Here is a 12,669-nt window from a genome sequence, read left to right on the forward strand (position 1 = left end):
TAATTACCCATGCCCCACTCCCAACCAATGCTTGGCAACTACCGTTCTACTCTTAGACTACTTTTTTTTTTTTTTTTTTTTTTTGGTTAGACTACTTTCTGACTTACTTTCTTTTTCATGTAATGAAAGACAGGGTCCATTGTTAACTATGCGACTGCCTCTATGTATGCAGGCTTTCTTACATGTATGTGACTGAATTTAGTACAAGAAAAGTAAGAGAAAATGGGATCAGAGAAAGAAAGGAGATTAGCTGGATAGGGATTTTCATACTGGGCCTACTATCCACAGGCCTCAGCAGCCCTGCCATGGATCCGGTCGGTTCTTTCGCATCAAGAAGTTGATCTTGTGAGCTATTTCCATGTTGTAGATACGCTGGCAGGTTTCATAGCTTTCTTTTTGTCTTCTGCGACAAGGCTTTTCATAGTACCATCATCGCTTAATGTCCTCGATGAGCCCATCCGTGGTGAGGATTCTGTTTAGGGTCCTGTATGCACCTTCCACGTTCTCTTCCTGTACCATCACAGTCCTGGCAATGAACTTCAGATGTTTTGCCATGACCTTGGAATTAAATCTTCACTTCACAGGGCCCTACGCCGTCAGCAACCAGCAGCCGGGAAGGTGGCCTGTATTTCCATTTTTTAAAAAAAATTGTGATGTAATTGATAACATCGTGGTTCTGTTTTTTATTCATAGATTTGCTGTTTATCTATGGTAGCTTCCTTCCTTCTGTGAGTCAGAGTACTCTGATATGTCAGATTCGTCTCTTGTGTCCGTATGATGAGTGCTGAGAGTTTATAGTGCAAAGGATTTGGATTAGAGTTTGAGAAATAATTTCCTGGACAATGAGCTATTTTTGAAAATTGGATTTTCCTTTCTTACTGCAGTAACAATGAATATGGCAATTAGTCATATTTTACAGTGAATCTTTTTCACACTTCGTCCCCATTTTTTCCTCACGCCCCTGCTCCAGGGGGATTAGCCTATATAGACCTATTTGCAGAGTGAGGATATAGCTCCATTAGGAGTAGAACCCTAGGCATGAGGGGTACCTGAGTGGCTCAAAGCACCTGCCTTCGGCTCAGGTCGTGATCCCAGAGTCCTGGGATTGAGTTCCCACATTGGGCTCCCTGCAGGAAGCCTGCTTCTCCCTCTGCCTATGTCTCTGCCTCTCTCTCTGTGTCTCTCGTGAATAAATAGATAAAATCTTAAAAAAAGAATAGAACCCTAGGCATGAATCCAAAGTCTGTATGTAACTCACTGACTTCCAAGTCACTGGTTTTGCCTCTAGGAACTAAAGTTATTTTACAAGAATTCAGCTTCTTTATGAGTTCTATACTGGCTAGATTATGAAATCCTCCCAACTCCAACTCAGAATATCTGAAGAAATGAATGGGACTAGAGTCTGGGAGATGCTGGGGCATCTAAGTATGAGAAAGCATGAACACAAAAGATGAAGAGAGAGAGAAAGAGACAGATAGAGAGAGTCTGAGAGAGGAGGGTCACAGAGTATGGTGAGAAGAGCCAAAGCAAGTACAAGTAGATCCATGGTCTCCACTCGTCAGGGAAGAGCCTCTGTTATAATGAGTTGTCAACAGAATTAAAACAAAGTGGGAAAGCTATTTCTTGTGTTCACACTGAAATGGGAAGTATGATTGTGGTAGAGAAAGATTTTGAGAATGGAAACTACACAGCAGTCAAAAGACAGAACTTTACTCAATTCCAGTGCTAAATTCAATAATATATAGTTCCATGTTCCCTTCTGCCAGTCATTCCTGCCAGATCAGGGATAGGTCAAGTTTTGAGAATGGCATACCAATTAGAGACCCAGAAGAAAGTAGGATTCCTTCTCTTAACGAATAGACACACATGTGCTCCAAATTTTCTTTTTTTTTTTTTTTTTTTTTTTCTTTTTGCTCCAAATTTTCAACTCCCGGACACTGGATCCTTGACCAAGGACAGCTTCACTGGCAGTGAATTTTTAAACTCTGCTGGACTACACCAACTAATGGAAATCTCCTTACCTATGGAGCCCAGATGATGTCTATGGACTGAATTTTGTCATGAACTACTTTCCATCAGCTGTATTGGTGGAAACGAGTTAAACCGGATTGGCATTTTTGACAGCCACTATGCATGGATTGCTTATGGTGGCTGATTAACACCCCCTTCCCCAAAATTTCAGTGCCCATGTGCTACCCCTCAGACTCCATCTGGGAACACACAAATGTAGTCTTCCCCAGGATATTTATTCAGAGATTTGGTGACAAGAGTAATGACCGTGTCTTCTCTTCTCTGGGTCAAAGAGCCCCAGACTAGTTCATGTATCTCTTGCATTTGTACTGTGGCTGGATGTTGAAACTACAGTAAAATGTTGCACAAGGTAGCCTAGCTCTGCATTGTTGTCTGAGGATGTGGATTTGTTCAGCAATGTTTGCAGTGTTAGCGACTTTTCTATCATCCTGGCACCAGCATGCACATAATTCTAATTATGTCGGAAATAGATGAGACAACAAGAAATGTGGGGAAACACTCAGAGAGGGGAGGAAGAAATACTAGAAGGAGAGATGGTTTCACAAGAAAACACAGACATGTACAGCTCAGTGGACTTATGATTTGGTGTAGCTTGGTTGGAAAAGAAATTCACAAATAGAGGTAAGGAGAGATTTCTTTACCAGCACAAGAAAACATTGTGCTTTTCGATTATTAGCTAATATTATCTTTGAAGAACAGCATGACAGTAAAATCTGAATAGGTGAATTCAGCAATGTATTTCAGGAAAAAAAAAACCAGAACAGATAATTAGTGCCTGGAAGGTCAATTTGAAGAAATGATCCAAAAAGCAGTGGAGGAAGTGACAGAAATGGAGATGAAGGTTTGAGTGTACAGATTATATGACAAATACAGAGAACAGACTCATGGCTGCCAGGGAGAAGGGGATGGGGCATGGGCGGAATAGAGGAAGGGGAACAAGTGGTCCAGATCTTCAGTTATAAAAAAAGTCATGGAGGTGAAAAGTATAGCATAGGGATTACAGTTAGTAATATTGTAATAATGTTCTATAGTGACAGCTGGGGATGACATTCATCGTGGTGAGCACTGAGTATGGCATAGAGTTGTCAAATCATTGTGTTGTACACCGGAAACTAACTGAATGTCAGTTATAATTCAATAATAAAAATAAAAAAATATATATACAGGGGTGTCTGATTGGCTTAGGTGGTAGAGTATATGACTTTTGATTCTTGACCTCAGGGTTATGAGTCCAAGCTCCATAGTTGGGTGTGGAGCCTAGTTATAAAAATAAATACAGTTATAGTGCAAAGAATGCACATATATCTAATGAAAATTCTTAGAGATTATAGAGAGGGTGGAAGAGGTTGTCCACACCTAACCACTGTGCAGAGAACTTACATGAACACCGAGGCTCCAATAGGAAAAGCAACCAATTCTATCTTGCTCGTTGGCTCTAGTCTCTGGGCAAATCATTTGCCACCCATGTCACTCACTGGTGAACTAACAATGGTACTCTACATTCTACATGCCTTTCTTTTTAAAATTTAATTTAAATTCACTTAATTAACATATATCATATTATGAGTTTCAGGGGTAGAGTTCAGTGATTCATCAGTTTTATGTAACACCCAGTGTTCATTACATCCCCTGCCCTCCTTAATGTCTATCACCTAGTTACCCAATCCCACCAGCTTCCTCTCCTCCAGCAACCCTTGGTTTGTTTCCTATAGCTAAGAGTCTCTTATGGTTTGTCTCCCTCTCTGATTTCTTATTATTTTTTTCCCTCACTTCCTCTATGATCCTCTGTTTTGTTTCTTAAATTCCACATATAAGAAAAATCATATGATAATTGTCTTTCTGATTGAGTTATTTGACTTAGCAGAATACCTCTAGTTCCATCCATGTCATTGCAAATGGTAAGATTTCATTTTTTTGATGATTAAGTAATATTCCATTGTATATATATAGACCACATCTTTAACCATTCACCTGTTGATGGACATTTGGGCTCCTTCCATAGTTTGGCTATTGTAGACATTGCTGCTGTAAACTTTGGGGTGCAGATGCCCCTTTGGATCACTACATTTATATCTTTGGGGTAGATACCCAGTAGTGCAATTGCTGGGTCATAGGGAAGCTCTATTTTTAACTTTTTGAGGAAACTCCCTACTGTTTTCCAGAGTGGCTGCTCCAGTTTGCATTTCCACTAACAGTGTATGAGGGTTCCCATTTCTCCACATCCTCACTAACATCTGTTGTTTCCTGACTTGTTAAAATTAGCCATTCTGATCGTGTGAGGTGATACCTCATTGTGGTTTTGATTTGTATTTTCCTGATGCCGAGTGATGTTTTGTCATGTGTCTGTTGGCCATTTGTATGTCTTTTGAGAAATGTCTGTTCATGTCCTCTGCCCATTTATTGACTGGATTATTTGTTTGAGTGTTGAGTTTGATATGCTCTTTATAGATTTTGGATACTAGCCTTTTGTCTGGTAAGTCAATTGCGAATACCTTCTTCCATTCTGTAGGTTGTCGGCCATTTCCTTTGCTGTACAAAAGCTTTTTATCTTGATGAAGTCCACATTGTTCATTTTTGCTTTTGTTTTCCTTGCCTTTGGAGATGTGTCTAGCAAGAAGTTGCAGCCAAGGTCACGGGTGGCTGCCTGTGTTCTCCTTTAGGATTTTGATGGACTCCTGTCTCACATTTGGGTCTTTCATCCATTTTGAGTCTGTTTTGTGTATGGTGTAAAGAAATAGTCCAGTTTCATTCTTCTGCATGTACCTGTCCAAATTTTATAACACCATTTGTTGAAGAGACTGTATTTTTTCCATTGGGTGTTCTTTCTTGCCTTGTTAAAGATTAGTTGACCATACAGTTGAGGGTCCATTTCTGGGTTCTCTATTCTCTTCCTTGATCTATGTGTCTGTTTTATGCCAGTACCATACAGTCTTGATACTTAGAGCTTTGTAAGAGAACTTAAAGTCCAGAATTGTGATGCCCCCAGCTTGGTTTTCTTTTTTGACATTCCTCTGGGTATTTGGGGTATTTTCTGTTTCCATACAAATTTTAGGATTCTTTGTTCCAGCCATGTGAAAGATGTTGATGGTACTTTGATAGAGATTGCATTGAATGTGTAGATTGCTCTAGGTAGTATAGACATTTTAACAATATTTGTTCTTCTAATCCATGAGCATGGAATGTTTTTCCATTTCTTTGTGTCCTCCTTAATTTCTTTCATAAGTGTTCTATAGCTTTCAGAGTATAGATCCTTTACCTCTTTGGTTAGATTTATTCCCAGGTATCTTCTGGTTATTGGTGCAATTGTAGATGGGATCGACCCCTTAATTTGTCTTTCTTCTGTCTCATTGTTAGCGTATAGAAATGTGACTGATTTCTGTGCATTTATTTTATATCCTGCTACTTTGCTGAATTCCTGTATGAGTTCTAGCAATTTTGGGGTGGAGTCTTTTGGATTTTCCACATAGAGTATCCTATCATCTGCAAAGAGTGAGAGTTTGACTTATTCTTTGCCAATTTGGGTTCCTTTTATTTCTTTTTGTTGTCTGATTGCTAAGGCTAGGAAGCAGTGGTGCATGTGGACATCCCTGTTGTGTTCCTGACCTTAAGGGAAAAGCTCTCAGTTTTTCCCCATTGATAATAATATTCATTGTGGGCTTTACATTTATGGATTTTATGATATTGAAGTATGTTCCCTCTATCCCTACACTGTGGAGGGTTTTAATCAAGAAAGGCTGAAATGTTTTTTCTGCATCAATTGAGAGGATTATATGGTTCCTGTCCTTTCTTTTATTAATGTAGTGTATCACACTGATTGATTTGTGGATGTTAAACTACCCTTTGCAGCCCAGGTATAAATCCTACGTGGTCGTGGTGAAGAATCCTTTTAATGTACTGTTGGACCCTATTGGTCAGTATCTTGGTGAGAATTTTTGCATCCATGTTCATCAGGGATATTGGTCTGTAATTATCCTTTTTGTGGGGTCTTTGGTTTTGGGATCAAGGTAATCCTGGCCTCATAGAATGAATTTGGAAGTTTTCCTTCCATTTCTATTTTTTGAAATATCTTCAGAAGAATAGGTATTAATTCTTCTTCAAATGCTTAGTATTATTCCCTTGGGAAATAATCTAGTCCTGGACTCTTGTTTGTTGGGAGATTTTTGATGACTGCTTCAATTTCCTTGCTGGTTATGAGTCTGCTCTGCTTTTCTATTTTTCCTGTTTCAGTTTTGTTAGTTTATATGTTTCTAGGAATGCATCCATTTCTTCCAGATTGCCTAATTTATTGGTATATAGTTGTGCATAGTATGTTCTTGTAATTTTTTTTGTATTTCTTTGATGTTGGTTGTAATCTCTCTTTTTTTCATTTATGATTTTATTTATTTGGGTCCTTTCTCTTTTGTTTTTGATAAGTTTGACTAGGGTTTATTGATCTTATTAATTCTCTCAGAGAACCAGCTCCTAGTTTCATTGATCTGTTTTACTGTTCTTTTGGTTTTCATTGATTTCTCCTCTAACCTTTATTATTTCTCTTCTCTTTCTTGGTTTAGGTTTTATTTGCTGTTCTTTCTCCAGCTCCTTTAAGTGTAAGGTTAGGTTATCTTTGAGATATTTTTTGTTTCTTGAGAGAAAGGCTTATATTGCTATATAGTTCCCTCTTAGGACCACCATTGCTGCATCCCAAAGGTTCTGAACTATTGTGTTTTAATTTTCATTTGCTTCCATGAATTTTTAAAATCCTTCTCTAAATTCCTGGTTGACCCATTCATTCTTTAGTAGGATGCTCTATAACTTCCAAGTATTTGTTCCTTCCAAAGTTTCTCTTGTGATTTAGTTCCAGTTTGAAAGCATTGTGTTCTGAGAGTATACAGGCAATAATCCCAGTCTTTTGGTTGGTACCAGTTGAGACATAATTTGTGACCCAATATGTGATCTATTCTGGAGAATGCTCCATGTGCACTTGAGAAGAATATGTATTCTGTTGCTTTAGGATGAAATATTCTGAATATATCTGTGAAGCCCATCTGGTCCAGTGTGTTATTCAAAGCCCTTGTTTCTTTGTTGATCTTCTGCTTAGATGATCTGTCCATTGCCATGAGTGGGGTGTTTAAGTCCCCTACTGTTATTGTATTATTATCAATGTGTTTCTTCAATTTTGTTATTAATTGGTTTATATAATTGGCTTTTCCCAAGTTAGGGGCATAAATATTTATAATTGTTAGATCTTCTTGTTGGATAGGCCCTTTAATTATGATCTAGTGTCCTTCTTCATTTCTTATTACAGCCTTTGGTTTAAAATCTAGTTTGTCTGATATAAGGATTGCCACCCCAGTTCATTTTGATGTCCACTAGCATGATAAATGGTCCCACCTTTCCACTTTCAATCTGGAGGTGTCTTTGGTCCTAAAATGAATCTCTTGTAGACACATATATCAATGGGTCTTGCTTTTTAAAAAAATCTAATCTGATACCATGTGTCTTTTGATTGGGGGAATTTAGCCCATTTCCATTCAGAGTAACTTTTGAAAGATATGAATTTAGTGTCATTGTATTACCTGTAAAGTCACTGTTTCTGTATACTCTTCTGTTCCTTTCTGGTCTTTGTTCCTTTTGGGCTCTCTTCCCTTAAAGCATCCCCTTTAATATTTCTTGCAGGGCCAGTTTAGTGAGTCAAATTCTTTTAGTTTCTGTTTGTCCTGGAAACTTTTTATCTCTCCTTTTATTCTGAATGACACCTTTGCTGGATAAAATTTTTTTGCCTGTACGTTTTTCTCACTTAGCACCTTGAATATATCATGCCAGTCTTCTCGCCTACCTGGTCTCTGTAGACAGGTCGCTGCCAGCCTTATGTTTCTACTTTTATAGGTAAAGGACCTCTTATCCAGAGCTGCTTTTAGGATTTCTGCTTCATCTCTGAAATTTACAAGTTTCACTTGTTATATGTTGAGGTGTTGACCTATTTTTATTGACTTTGAGGGGGGTTCTCTGTGCCACCTGGACTTGGATGCATGTTTCCTGCCCCAGATTAGGGAAGTTCTCAGCTATAATTTGTTCAAATAAGCATTTTGCTCCCACCTTTCATCTTCCTGTGGAACCCCAATTATTCTAATATTGTTTTGCTTTGTGGTATCATGGATCTCTCAAAATCCTCCCCCGGTGACCCAGTAGTTGTTTATCTCTCTTTTTCTCAGCTTTTTTATTCTCCATAATTTTCTTCTATATCCCAGACTCTCTCTTCTGCCTCATTTATCCTAGTAGTTCGGGCCTCCATTTTTTATTGCAGCTCAGTAATAGCCTTTTTGATTTTGACCTGATTAGATTTTGGTTCTTTCATTTTTCCAGGAAGGGATTATCTAGTGTCTCCATGCTTTTTTCAAGCCAGCTAGTATCTTTGTAATCATTGTTTTGAATCTAGTTCCAACATCATGCTTATATGCCTATTTATTAACTCCCTGGCATGAGTACTGCCTCTTATTCTCCTTTTTGGGGGACTGAGTTCTTCTATCGTGTAATTATATCCAGAAAAGAATAAATTAAAGAGAGGGAAAATACAAAAATGGCAACAATGGCACCAGAAAAATATACACCACACAAATCAGAAGAGAACAGAAACCAAAAGGAAAAGAATAAAAATGAAAATAAAATCAAAGAAGTTGAATAGAAGAGAACAATAAACTAGATCTTGGGTATATTTTGGTCTGTTTGTTAGAGGAAACTATATCCCCAAATAGGAAAGAAAGAAAAAAAAATATATATATATATGAAAATGAAGTTGAATACAATGGAAAGTATCCAAAAATGAAAAAAAATGTTAGTGTAAAAATGAAAATTAAAAAGGACTTTAACAAATCATTGATAAAATAAGAAAATAACTGAAAAGGAAAATAATATATTTAATAGAAGGACTAAAGCATAATAAGAAAAAACCACAAATTCTATAGACTTATTTCCCCAAGAGCTGGAATTTTATACACTTTTATGACCGGTAAACTTGGTATTAGCTGGAAGTTCCTGCTGGTCTTCTGGGGTTGGAGCCTGTTGCACTGATTATCAGGTATCTTTGCCCAGGTGGAATTGCACCCTCTACATGCTTTTCAAATAAACTTTAAAGTTGTTAAAAAGCTAGGGCCCATGTGGCTCAGTCAGTTGAGCATTGTACTTCTGCTCAGGTCGTGATCTCAAGGTCGTGGAATCAAGCCCCACCTTGGGCTCTGAGCTCAGCGAGGAGTCTGCTTGTCCCTTTCCCTATGCTTCTTTTCTTGCTTGTGCTCTCTCTCTCTCAAATAAATAAACATAAATTACATAAATAAAGTTGCCATAGGCAAATGGCATTTGAGAAAATTTGGTGATGATCTAAACACAGTTTACAATAAGATGTGTTATACTTAAATAATTTATGTATCAGATAGTTTTCATTTGCAAACAAGACATGGAGATAATCAATGTATTATTATTAGCACATAAAAGAATTGAAGCTAAAGCTGCTGAAGCTGTGTAGTTTGAGAAAAAAAGTAAGATGGGCATTGGGGTGCCTGGCTGGCTTAGTTGGTAGAGCCCTTGACTCTTGATCTCAAGGTTGTGAATTCAAGCCCTGCATTGGGGACAGAGATTACTTAAACATAAAAAAAAGGACAAGCATTAATTAGGACAATGACATCCAGATCCTAGCCAACACTGAAGTTTGGGTTGCTTTTATTGCCATTTTACATATAAGAAAACTGAGGCTGTTTGACAAAGTTAGTCAAGCCATGCTATAAAAATATTGTATATATATTTCAATAAAAAAAATAATTATTGGGCAGCCTGGGTGGCTCAGCGGTTTAGCGCTGCCTTCAGCCCAGGGCGTGATCCTGGAGACCCAGGATCGAATCCCGCGTTAGGCTCCCTGCATGGAGCCTGCTTCTCCCTCTGCCTGTGTCTCTGCCTCTCTCTCTTTCTCTGTCTCTCATGGATAAATAAATAAAGTCTTAAAAAAAAAGAATTATTTATTTGCTTAAGCAATCTCTGTAGCCAACATGGGGCTTGAACTCATGACCTCAATGTCAAGAGTCATAAGCTCTATAGGCTGAGCCAGTCATGCTTCCCTAGATATTTCAGTTTAAATAGTTTCCTTCTAATGATTATAGTATTCCATGCACAATTCAAAATTTTTAATGTAAAAAACAAACATTAATATAAAATTGTTATTATAAAATATTTAAAATTGGTATTAGTGGGGATCCTGGCTGGCTAAGTTGGTAGAGCATGTGACTCTTGATCTTAGGGTTGTGAGTTTGAGCCCCACCTTGGGTATAGAGATTACTTAGAAATAAAATCTTTTAAAAAATAAAAATAAAATTGAGTATCATTAACTGTTGCAGGATTAAGTGCTTGTGGGTCTTGATCGCTCTGCTACAAAGAATGAAGAGATCTACCAGATGAAGAGAAATGGATAGCAACGTTTTTTGAACAATAGCACAAAGCACATGAAGAGGGAGGAGACCCGAGAGGGTTGCCACTGGAGTTGCTAAGTCTAGGGGGTTTTATGGGCTTGTTGGTGAGCTGTTTAAATCTGATTAATGCCTAGATTGGGGCCCCTTGTCCCTGCCGGTATTCTTCTGACTGTTGTTCTTATAACCACACATCCCTGGGAAAGCATTAGGTTATAAATAACAGGAGGTGGGGATTCTTCTTGTAAAAAGAGAAGGTCTCTACTTCTTATCTGACTGAGCCTCAGCTTTTTCCCTTTGGGGTACTCCTTCCTCAAATGAACAGGACCTAGAGCAGCCTCGAGATATCTGAGCCACCAGCCCTGCCTTCTCCTTTCTGTACCCTGAGGAAACTGAGATTTAGCTGGTAAGCACTGCATGAAAAGAGCAGGTGGTGTGGCCTTAGGAGAGGGAGGGAGAATGGAGAATGGAGAATGCTGTTAGCTACTAACTAGCTACTTGCAAGCTCCTTTGCAATCCCCAACACAGGGGAAGTGCACTTTGGTGACCTCTGGCAGTTGTGCTGGTCCTGGGTAGATCTGAGACAGCGAGAGCTGGCATCTGAGCCAGAACAAAGTAAAATCAAACTCACTTTTGCAAAGTTTATATTATGCCAACACACAAACCTTTCTTTTAAATGGGGTAGAGTAGATTACACAAACAATAAGATACTTTAAATAAAAGCCAGGCTGTCTGTGGAACTCCCTCTGGAATGTAACTGCTCTCCAGAAACTGGCCTAAATCCTCCTGCACTATTTATAGATTTCCAAGTGTATTATTTGAAAATTTTTATTTGCTTGGTATTGCGCTGTGATACATTTCTTAAGTAATTTGGTTTTTAATCAGTATTATGTTTTTTTTCTTTTTATATCTACCCATGTCTACCTTGTGGTTCTAATTAATTTTTGGGGTTTGTTTGTTTGTAGTAGCTCATGGGTTTGTTGGTGGGCTGTTCTAATCTGATTAACTCTCCAAGCCTCTGTCACCCAATCAGGATTTGTCCATGCACTCATCTACCTATCAGACAGTTGGTGTCTGATGTCACATTTTGGGTATTCTCACAATATTTCCACCTTTTCCCTTAGAATTATGTTTGTTCTGGTGACCTGTGATGAGAGATCCTTGATGTTGCTGAGTAATTAAAGGCTTCGGGGGTGGGGGGGGGGGAGATAGGGGGTCCCTGATTAGGTTCTGAAACTATTCCTGGCTGGAAGAAGCCCTAAGCCAGAGTGAACAAGAGATTAGGGAATAGACCAAACCACTTGGCCCCAGAAGGTTAGAGAATAGTTCTCCTTGATGGCTCCATTGTAATCACAGAAAATACCAGACCTCAAAGAAGCAAGTCACTAAGGGTGTTATCAGTAGCCCTTGCTCAAACCTAGATGGCACAAAAATCTCAAGGCCAGAAGCTTCCTGGTCAAATTTTCAATAAAAGACTGACCCTAAAAATCCTCAGTGGCAAGCCATTTGGGACCACTCTCACTCTACAGAGCTTTTTCTTTCCTTTCTGCTCTCACTTTCACTTAATCAACCTTCACTTTCCTTCACTGTTTTGTGTCCACAAGATTCATTCTCGACTCTGAGACAAGAGCCTTGCAATCCTCCAATGTACATGATGCATTGACCGGAAAAACCATCCCACTTCACTTCATTGTGGAAGGTTAGTAATACAGACTCTATCTTGATGTTCTGGAAGACTCCTCTCCCCTCCTTAGCTCTCTTCTCTATCTGCCATTTAAGAGCTATTAATGCAGCCATTGGTCTTAAGACTCAGGTGGACAGACTTCTGGGAACAAATTAGTCAATCCCCCTTCCTTATAGGACAGGAACGTTGTCCCTGTCCTAACTAGCTCACTTATCCTCTGACTTCATCCTTTTTTTCTTAAATGGCTTCTCCTTTTCTCTGGGAACTCTGTTTTGTACTAGGGCCTCATTTACTGATAAGTCATCAAGTATATAGGAGAATGGATGCTCGGGTGTTTTACTGCCAAAAATAAACAGGGGCACCTGGGTGGCTCAGTGGTTGAGCGTCTGCCTTTGGCTCAGGTCGTGATCCCGGGGTCCTGGGAATCCCACATCGGGCTCCCCATAGGGAGCCTGCTTCTCCCTTTGCCTATGTCTCTGTCTCTCTCTCTGTGTCTCTCATGAATAAGTAAGTAAAAATCTTAAA

General features: G+C 38.8%; 1 protein-coding gene and 1 pseudogene across 6 annotated transcripts in view; one reads left to right on the forward strand and one right to left on the reverse strand.

The window, feature by feature from the left end:
- Window positions 1–249: 249 nt before the first annotated feature.
- On the reverse strand, window positions 250–617 carry LOC112643886 (28S ribosomal protein S21, mitochondrial-like; annotated as a pseudogene).
- An 11,441-nt stretch (window positions 618–12,058) lies between these two features.
- The window catches only part of LOC112645216 (caspase recruitment domain-containing protein 8-like), a 62,696-nt gene continuing 62,085 nt past the window's right edge, over window positions 12,059–12,669 (forward strand). For all 6 annotated transcript variants that reach the window (XR_007402309.1, XR_007402312.1, XR_004810474.2 and 3 more), the window contains exon 1: window positions 12,059–12,159. The gene's annotated coding sequence lies outside the window, so the exon portion shown is untranslated. The remainder of the gene's footprint in view (window positions 12,160–12,669) is intronic.

This window comes from Canis lupus, chromosome 1 (genome assembly GCF_003254725.2).
Source record: "Canis lupus dingo isolate Sandy chromosome 1, ASM325472v2, whole genome shotgun sequence".
Lineage (NCBI taxonomy): Eukaryota > Metazoa > Chordata > Mammalia > Carnivora > Canidae > Canis > Canis lupus.